We start from the raw sequence: 7,692 nt of genomic DNA, 5'->3' as shown, positions 1-7,692 counted from the left end.
AAGAACTGAGTACGTTGCTCCCTATGAATGCTTGTCAGAGTGGAAGGTGGTAACCGCCCTACCTCCTGGTAGGGCACTAGGGCAGCTGCGATTCACCATATACTGCGTGATACAGCTGCCCCCAACACTGGGCATTATGCAGCCTGCGACGCGTCTATATACAACGCACAATATTTTCTTATCTTCGCTCGCTATGTGCAGCCTGTTAATCCCACAGAGAAAATCAAAATGACCCTTTTGTAGGAAATTTAATGTAGTTGAATTCTGTACTCGACTGCGTTATCACTTGAGGCCATGGTTATGAATTACTCAAGAAAGACGACTTTCCAAATGACTTGTGTACGTTCATCTTGAATATATCGAAATCTGCGGCCCCTAACGGAAAATCATGCCAGAACAAAATTTTGTTACCTTAAATTTCCTACAGAATGCTCCTCTTCTTTTCTTCTGTATGAGTAACATAGCGAGAAGGAGAATATGAACATCTTGCGCATGGTATTTAGTTTTTTAGGCTGCATAAAATGCAGTGGTGTGGGCAGCTGAATCAGCCTGTATATAGGTGTGTAAGTGTTTCACTTGTGTAACCTGTTGTTGCACTCGTAACACCTCTTGGGCACTATGAACCGCCTGAATAGGGTGAGATACCTTCAATTTTTAGTGCTGTTATGGTTGAAAATATTACCAGAAGGATTAGAGAACTATACTATTACTGAAAGTACAAATTGACAGCATTTATTTCCTCTAATACTAGAACAAATGAGTGTTAGAATATTATATATCTGGAAGTCGAACATTTGAAATGTACAAGATTACACGGGATTAGTACAATGAGATGACAAAAGTCATGGGATATCTTCTAATATCGGTTCGGAACTTCTTTCTCCTGACGTAGTGCAGCAACTCTACGTTGTTTTTGTCTCAACAAGTCGCTGGAAGGCCCTTGCAGAAATGTTGAGCCATGTTACTTATGTAGTCGTCTATAATTGCAAAATGTTGCCGGCGCAGGCTTTTGTCACGAACTGACCTCTCGATTACATCCCGTAAACGTTCTATGAGGTTCAATTCGGGCGATCTGGGTGGCCAAATCATTCGCTCGACTTATCCAGTATGTTCTTCAAACCAGTTGCGAACATCTGTGGCGGGGTGAAGTGGCACATCGTCATCCAGCAAAATCAAGTTCATGAATGGCTGCAAATTATCTCCAAGTAGCCGAACATAACCATTTACAGTCACTGATTGGTTCACTCGGACCACCAGCCATCTTAAATGGCTCTGAGCACTATGGGACTTAACTGCTGAGGTCATAAGTCCCCTAGAACTTAGAAGTACTTAAACCAAACTAACCTAAGGACCACACACACATCCATGCCTGAGACAGAACTCGAACCTGTGACCGTAGCAGCAACGCTGTTCCAGACTGTAGCGCCTAGAACCGCTCGGCCACTCCGACCGGCCACCGCCATCTTAGCCCAGGGCGCTAATGCGTTGCTTCCTGGGCTCGGGTAGGCGCGCCGGCCCCAGATCGAATCCGCCCAGTGGACTAACGACGAGGTCCTGTGTGCTGTCCAGCCTGGATGTGGTTTTTAGGCGGTTTTCCACATCCCATTAGGTGAATACTGGGCTGGTCCCCATGTCCCGCCTCAGTTACACGACCTGCAGAGATTTGAAAAAACGTTCGCGCTAGTTCATTGTTTACACTAGACACAGACAGCTGGGGTATTCCAATTCCATCCTGAGCGGTGGGGAGGGGGGGATAGAGTATGGGCTGGGGACAGGAAGGGCATGTGGACATCCTCTGGTACTATCGTCACCAAATCCATAGTAACAGGGACGACCCCCCCCCCTCCCGCTGTTGAAGTGGGACAAAGGCCCAATCAAATGATGATGATCGGTTCACTTTGACCAGAGGACCTAGTCTGTTCCACGTAGACACAGCCCACACCATTATGCAGACACCACCAGTTTGCACAGTGCGTTGTTGACAACTTGAGTCTTTGGCTTCGTGGGGTTTGCTCCACACTCGAACCCTAACGTGAGCTCCTACCAACTGAAATCGGATCTAATCTAACCAGGTCGCGTTTTTTCAACCGTCTAAGTTCCAGACGATACGGTCACAAGCACAGGAGAGGCGCTGCAGGAGTTGTCCTGCTGTTAGCAAATGTCCTCGCGTTGCTCTTCCGCTGTCGTAGCCCATGATTGCCACATTTCGCCACACTTTCCTAACGGATGCGTTCGTCGTACGTCCCACACAGACTTCTGCAGTTGTATAACGCCGAGTTGCTTGTCTGTTAGCACTGCCAACTCTACGCAGACGCCGCTGCTTTCGGTCGTTACGTGAAGGCCATCATCCGCTGTGTTGCCGTGGTTAGAGGTAATGCCAAAAATTTGATATTCTCGGCACACTGTTGACGTTGTGGATCTCGAAGTATTGAATTCCCTAATGATTTCCCATATAGAATGTCGCATGCCTCTAGCTCAAACCACCATTCGACGTTCAAAGTCTGTTAATTCTCATGGAGCGGCAATTATCACGTCGGAAATCGTTTCATTTGTGTCACCTGAGTACAAATGACAGCTCCCCCAGTGTACTGCCCTTTTATACCTCGTGTACCCGATACCTTCGCCATTTATATATGTGCATAAATCTATTCGACGACTTCTGTCACCTCCTTGTACGTATATTAAATAGGGACAAATACAAATTAATAATGTATTATCCTTTACGAATTACGGACACAACACATCGTCACCTCGCAAGTGCGGACTGCAAGGAAGAAGAAGCGAGAAATTTTCGTTGAGTCATCGGTCTTCTGACTAGTTTTATGCGGCCCGCCGCGATTCCTCTGCTGTGCCAACTTCTTCATATCAGACCAGCACTTGCAACCTACATCCTCAGTTATTTGCTGTATTTATTCCAATCTTCGTCTTCCTCTACGGTTTATACGCTCTACAGCCCTCTCTCGCACCGTGGAAGTCATTCCCTGATGTCTTCACAGATGTCCTACCATAGTGTCCCTTCTTCTTGTTAGTGTTTCTTTTAATCCGTCATTGCTTCTTCGATGTGTAAACTGAACAGTAGAGGCAAAAGCCTACATACCTGTCTTACATCTTTTTTTAATCCGAGCACATCGTTCTTTCTCTCCCAGTCTTAATGTTGTCTGCTGGCTCTTGCACCTATGGCATACTACCCGTCTTTTCCTATACTTGATCCTTATTTTTCTCAGAATTTGAAAGATCATCTCACACTGTCGTACACTTTTTCCAGGTCGACAAATCCTACGAGCTTCATTTTTCTATAATCTTGCTTCCATTATCAGCCGCAATGTCAGATCTTCCTCTCTGACGTCTTTACGTTTCCTAAAGCCTGACTGATCATCGTCCAACAGATCTTCGAGTTTCTTTTCCATTCTTCTCTACATTATTCTTGTCAGCAACTGGGATTCATGAGCTGTTAAGCTGTCTGTGTGATAATTCCTGATCTTGTTAGCTGTTGCAATCTTTGGAACTGTGTGTATGACGTTTTTATCAAAGTCTAGTGGTGTAAGCCAGTCTCACACATTCTACAAAACAACGTAAATAGTTGTTTTGTTGCCACTTCCCCCAATAATTTTAGAAATTCTAATGCAACGTTATCTATTATTTCTACCTCATTTGATGTTCGGCCTTCCAAAGCTTTTAAATTCTGATTAAAATACTGAATCTACTCTCTCTTCCCTATCGGCTGCTGTTTCTTCTCGTATCACGTCATCAGACAAGTCTCCCCCTCAGAGAGGCTTTCAGTGTACTCTTTCTATCTATCCGCACTTTCCACTGCATTTAACAGTGCAATTCATTTTTCACTTTTAATGTTTCCACCCTTGCTTTTAATTTCAGCGAAGGTTGTTTCGACTTTTCCATATGCTGAGTCAGTCTTTCTGACAGTCTTTTACATTCGGCTCCTTGATATTTTTCATTCAGCCATTACGCTCTAGCTTTCCTGGACCTCCTACTTGTTTCATTCCTAAGAGACTTGTATTTCTGTATACCTGAGTTTCGTTGAACTTTATGTTTCCTTCCCTCATTCATCGATAAACAGCAGTACTTCTCCTGTTATCCATGGTTTCTTCGCAGTTACCACCTTTGTACCTATCTTTGCATTGTCTGTCCAAAATCAGTGACAGGCCTTTTTAGAGATGTTAACTCCTTGTCAGCTGAAATGCCTACCAAGCTATTGCTTTTCCCAATATCTATAATCTTGGAGAACTTCAACTGTATATCTTCATTATTTAGAATTTCATTATCCCACACCTAATAGTCACGGGGGACTGGAATGCGGTTGGCGTAGGGGTGGAAGAAAGGGTTACGAGAGAATATGAGCTTGGTAGTTCGGACTTGTTTAAACTCTGGCTGCTTTTCGAATGAAAATTTGTTGTACAGACAGTGAACTTCCAAGGATAATGTTTCACCACATTAAATACGGGCTTGGTAGCCATTTACTTTGTTTGAAAATGAATAAAATACAGAGTTAATGTAATGTTAAACGCTTTTCTGCAAGTAGACCGAATATCCCGAACGCCCGATTTTTTAATCGTGAACTTTTAGGAACTGACTTTCAACTAGAGTTATGCGGCCTCTGTGTGGTAGGTATTACGTAGTGGTTTCATCAGCGTTGCTTTACACTACCTAGCACGTATCTGATACCTCAGAGTGAAAGGATATCGACAGGGAGCCTGTCAAGGTAGGTGAACTGAACGATAGAGTTAACAAAAACGCAGACGACCGACCCTGCCCCGCCGCAACACAAGTGGAAATGTAACACGTAGCCCTAGAAAGAGAAGAGGATAAGGTGGAAGAGAGACATGTGTTTACAGGACCAACTCTCAGGTGCCTCATTGTCGGGGCATTATTTTAAGAAATATTATATTGTTTTGGTAGCATCACGACATACAAAGAAACTCATCTCCTTCCTTAGCTTAACTGCAGGTGTGTTCGAACGTGTACTGCGGAGCCACAGCTACGCCCTTCTCTATTTCAGCCAGTCGTAATGCCTGGGAGAAACCCATTATTAGAGTGTAACTGTCCAGGGGCTTCGTGGCTGCGATGTCAGGAAGTTGAGTACCTGAAGCTACCTACACAGCTTTGCTGCTGTTGTCTGTTGGATTTTCTGCAGCCCTAGCGGCGTCCCTGGGTACACAAAACAAAAACCGAGGGGGTGCAGAGCTGTCTTATTTGACAGAAGCACTCTCCCTTCACTGGGATCCGTCAAGACGTTGCTTCAAGGCGAAGGTCTTAACTACCCTGCAAGATCGTTCTTCTTTTATATCGGGTGATTAGAACCGCCCTTGATTTGCCTCTGCTACAACATGCTTCTCGAAATCTGAGGTGGAAAAGGCAAGGTATTATTTATAGACCTTCTGCAATTGCTTTTGCTAACTGTTATCCTCCGTTATAGAGGGACAAAACATCAGTAATAAACAGATTTTGGCACTGATATTAAAGAAATGTCCCATCTGGCAAATGACTCGTCCGTCTGTAACTTTATGATTTTGTTGGCAGACTACATATTTATCTCCAGGGAGATCTAACACAACAACTCATTGTCTCATATATTTTTCAGCTACGTGATTTCATGAGTTTAAATCAGTTTTGTAATTATATGTATTTATGAATTTGTCAGTAGATTGAGTTTATGAAAATGTAGTGTAGGGTGAAAAAATAAGTAAGAAATAATTATGTCAAATCCTTGGAGTAAAAACGCTGACAATGTCAAGGATATAGTACGAAACACAAAGAATATCGTTTCCAGGACTCTCGGGTGTCCAGCAATATGCGATCGTTGAAATCCCACAATAATTCGGCGAATAACCTTTCCACCATCATCACGTGGTTCTGATGGAATGGTCTGTCTGCTCTCTCTCTCGCCTTTTACTTTCCTCTCCTTGGGGAAGTGTATTCAGGAGTTTATAGCCCGTTGGCTTTTACTCTACATTGTATGTTGTGTGGTTATCTTGGATAGTTTTGGCTGTCTGTGTGTTCTGCTAGTATTCTTGTTGTCTCTTGTACTTGCCTGAGGTTGGCGAGATGTTGGGTATTTTAAGGATTTAGGATTGGTATCAGGATTCGGAGATTCTGGTATTTTTCTCTTGGACTTAGTCGACGAAGATCGTCATAGTGTATTAGTGCTTATCGCTGGACATGTCATACCGACCTCGGGAGTGGAAGAGTTTATTTCCAGATCTGAAAGAGCTGTCCTGGAAAGCCCTTGCCAGATCTTGGAATCTTTCTGCGAGGAGGGTGATTTTAGTAGCGGTGTACATGTCGTCTGTTGGAAACCCGTCTGTAGATGCAGAACCCTTACGAGGGCACGGTTCTGCAGCCTCTGGAGCTTGTCCAGGTGCTGCTACGCCGCATGCTCCCAGTCAGGACACGCATATTTCACTATTCGACGTATGAGTGACTGGTATACATTCACTCCTATTGAGCAAGAGAGGGAGCTGGTTGTGTTGAGGACTGGGTACAGGATGGACATTCCACCACAGACCTTCCTATGGACCTCATCTATGTAAGGATTCCACGTTAGTCTTGAGTCCAACGTTACGTCGAGATACTTGGCGGATCTGCGCCAGAGGAGTCGGGATCCACGTAGGTATAAGTGAAAGGTAGGGGGGAAGAGGGGGGGGGGGGCGTTCAAGGGGTTCACGTCTCCCAAGCCTCTGGGTGATCAGCATAGCCTGTGTACCAGAATGAGATTTTCACTCTGCAGCGGAGTGTGCGCTGATATGAAACTTCCTAGCAGATTAAAACTGTGTGCCGGACCGAGACTCGAGCTCGGGACCTTTGCCTTTCGCGGGCAAGCGCTCTACCAACTGAGCTACCCAAGCGCGACTCACGCCCCGTCCTCACAGCTTTACTTCTGCCAGTTCAAGAGTGCTAGTTCCGCAAGGTTTGCAGGAGAGCTTCTGTAAAGTTTGGAAGGTAGGAGACGAGGTACTGGCAGAAGTAAAGCAGTGAGGACGGGGCGTGAGTCGTGCTTGGGTAGCTCAGTTGGTAGAGCGCTTGCCCGCGAAAGGCAAAGGTCCCGAGTTCGAGTCTCGGTCCGGCACACAGTTTTAATCTGCCAGGAAGTTTCATAGCCTGTGTATTTTCAGGGTTAATGGTGATGCGCCTACGATGGGTCCAGGTTTCTGTGTCATCTAGAGCCCTTTGTAACCTACGAATGACCTGGTCCTTATTCGCATTACGAGTGCTAAAGGCTGTGTCGTCAGCATACTGTGCGTTTTGAACCAGGGGGGGGGGGGGGCGGCTGTGGGGGTGTCTGCAGTGTACAGACTGTACACAACAAACCCCAGGACTGATCCCTGTGGAATCCCTGCACGAATACGCCTTTTGGTGGAGGTGGCTGTTTCTACCTTGACAGAGAAAGTTGTGTTCGTAGGATAGCTTTGGATTAACCTGACTATGCTCCTGGGGAACCTATGAGTGTATAACTTGTATGATAGCCCTATATGCCATACTGAGTCGAAGGGTTTGGCTGCATCGAGTAGCATTATCCCGCAGCAGCCTCTGTGGTTGAAGCCCTCTGTTGCTGCTTCCATCAGTCTAATGATTTGTTGGAATCCGAATTGTAAATCTGACAGAAGTCGCTCGTTGGTAATGTGATCACGTGTGGGTATTAGCAGGAGGCTCTCATAGATCTTGCTGTGAGTTGGCAAG

The 7,692-nt window shown here is 45.3% G+C and overlaps 1 non-coding gene across 1 annotated transcript; it reads left to right on the top strand.

Annotated features, from left to right (window-relative positions):
- The first annotated feature begins 7,007 nt into the window (after positions 1-7,007).
- On the top strand, positions 7,008-7,082 carry Trnas-cga (transfer RNA serine (anticodon CGA)). The gene has a single exon. It is a non-coding gene; the product is annotated as a tRNA-Ser (tRNA).
- The last annotated feature ends 610 nt before the right edge of the window (positions 7,083-7,692 follow it).

The sequence above is a fragment of the Schistocerca cancellata genome, chromosome 8 (assembly GCF_023864275.1).
Source record: "Schistocerca cancellata isolate TAMUIC-IGC-003103 chromosome 8, iqSchCanc2.1, whole genome shotgun sequence".
NCBI lineage: Eukaryota > Metazoa > Arthropoda > Insecta > Orthoptera > Acrididae > Schistocerca > Schistocerca cancellata.
This window is presented reverse-complemented; position numbering and strand designations above follow the sequence as displayed.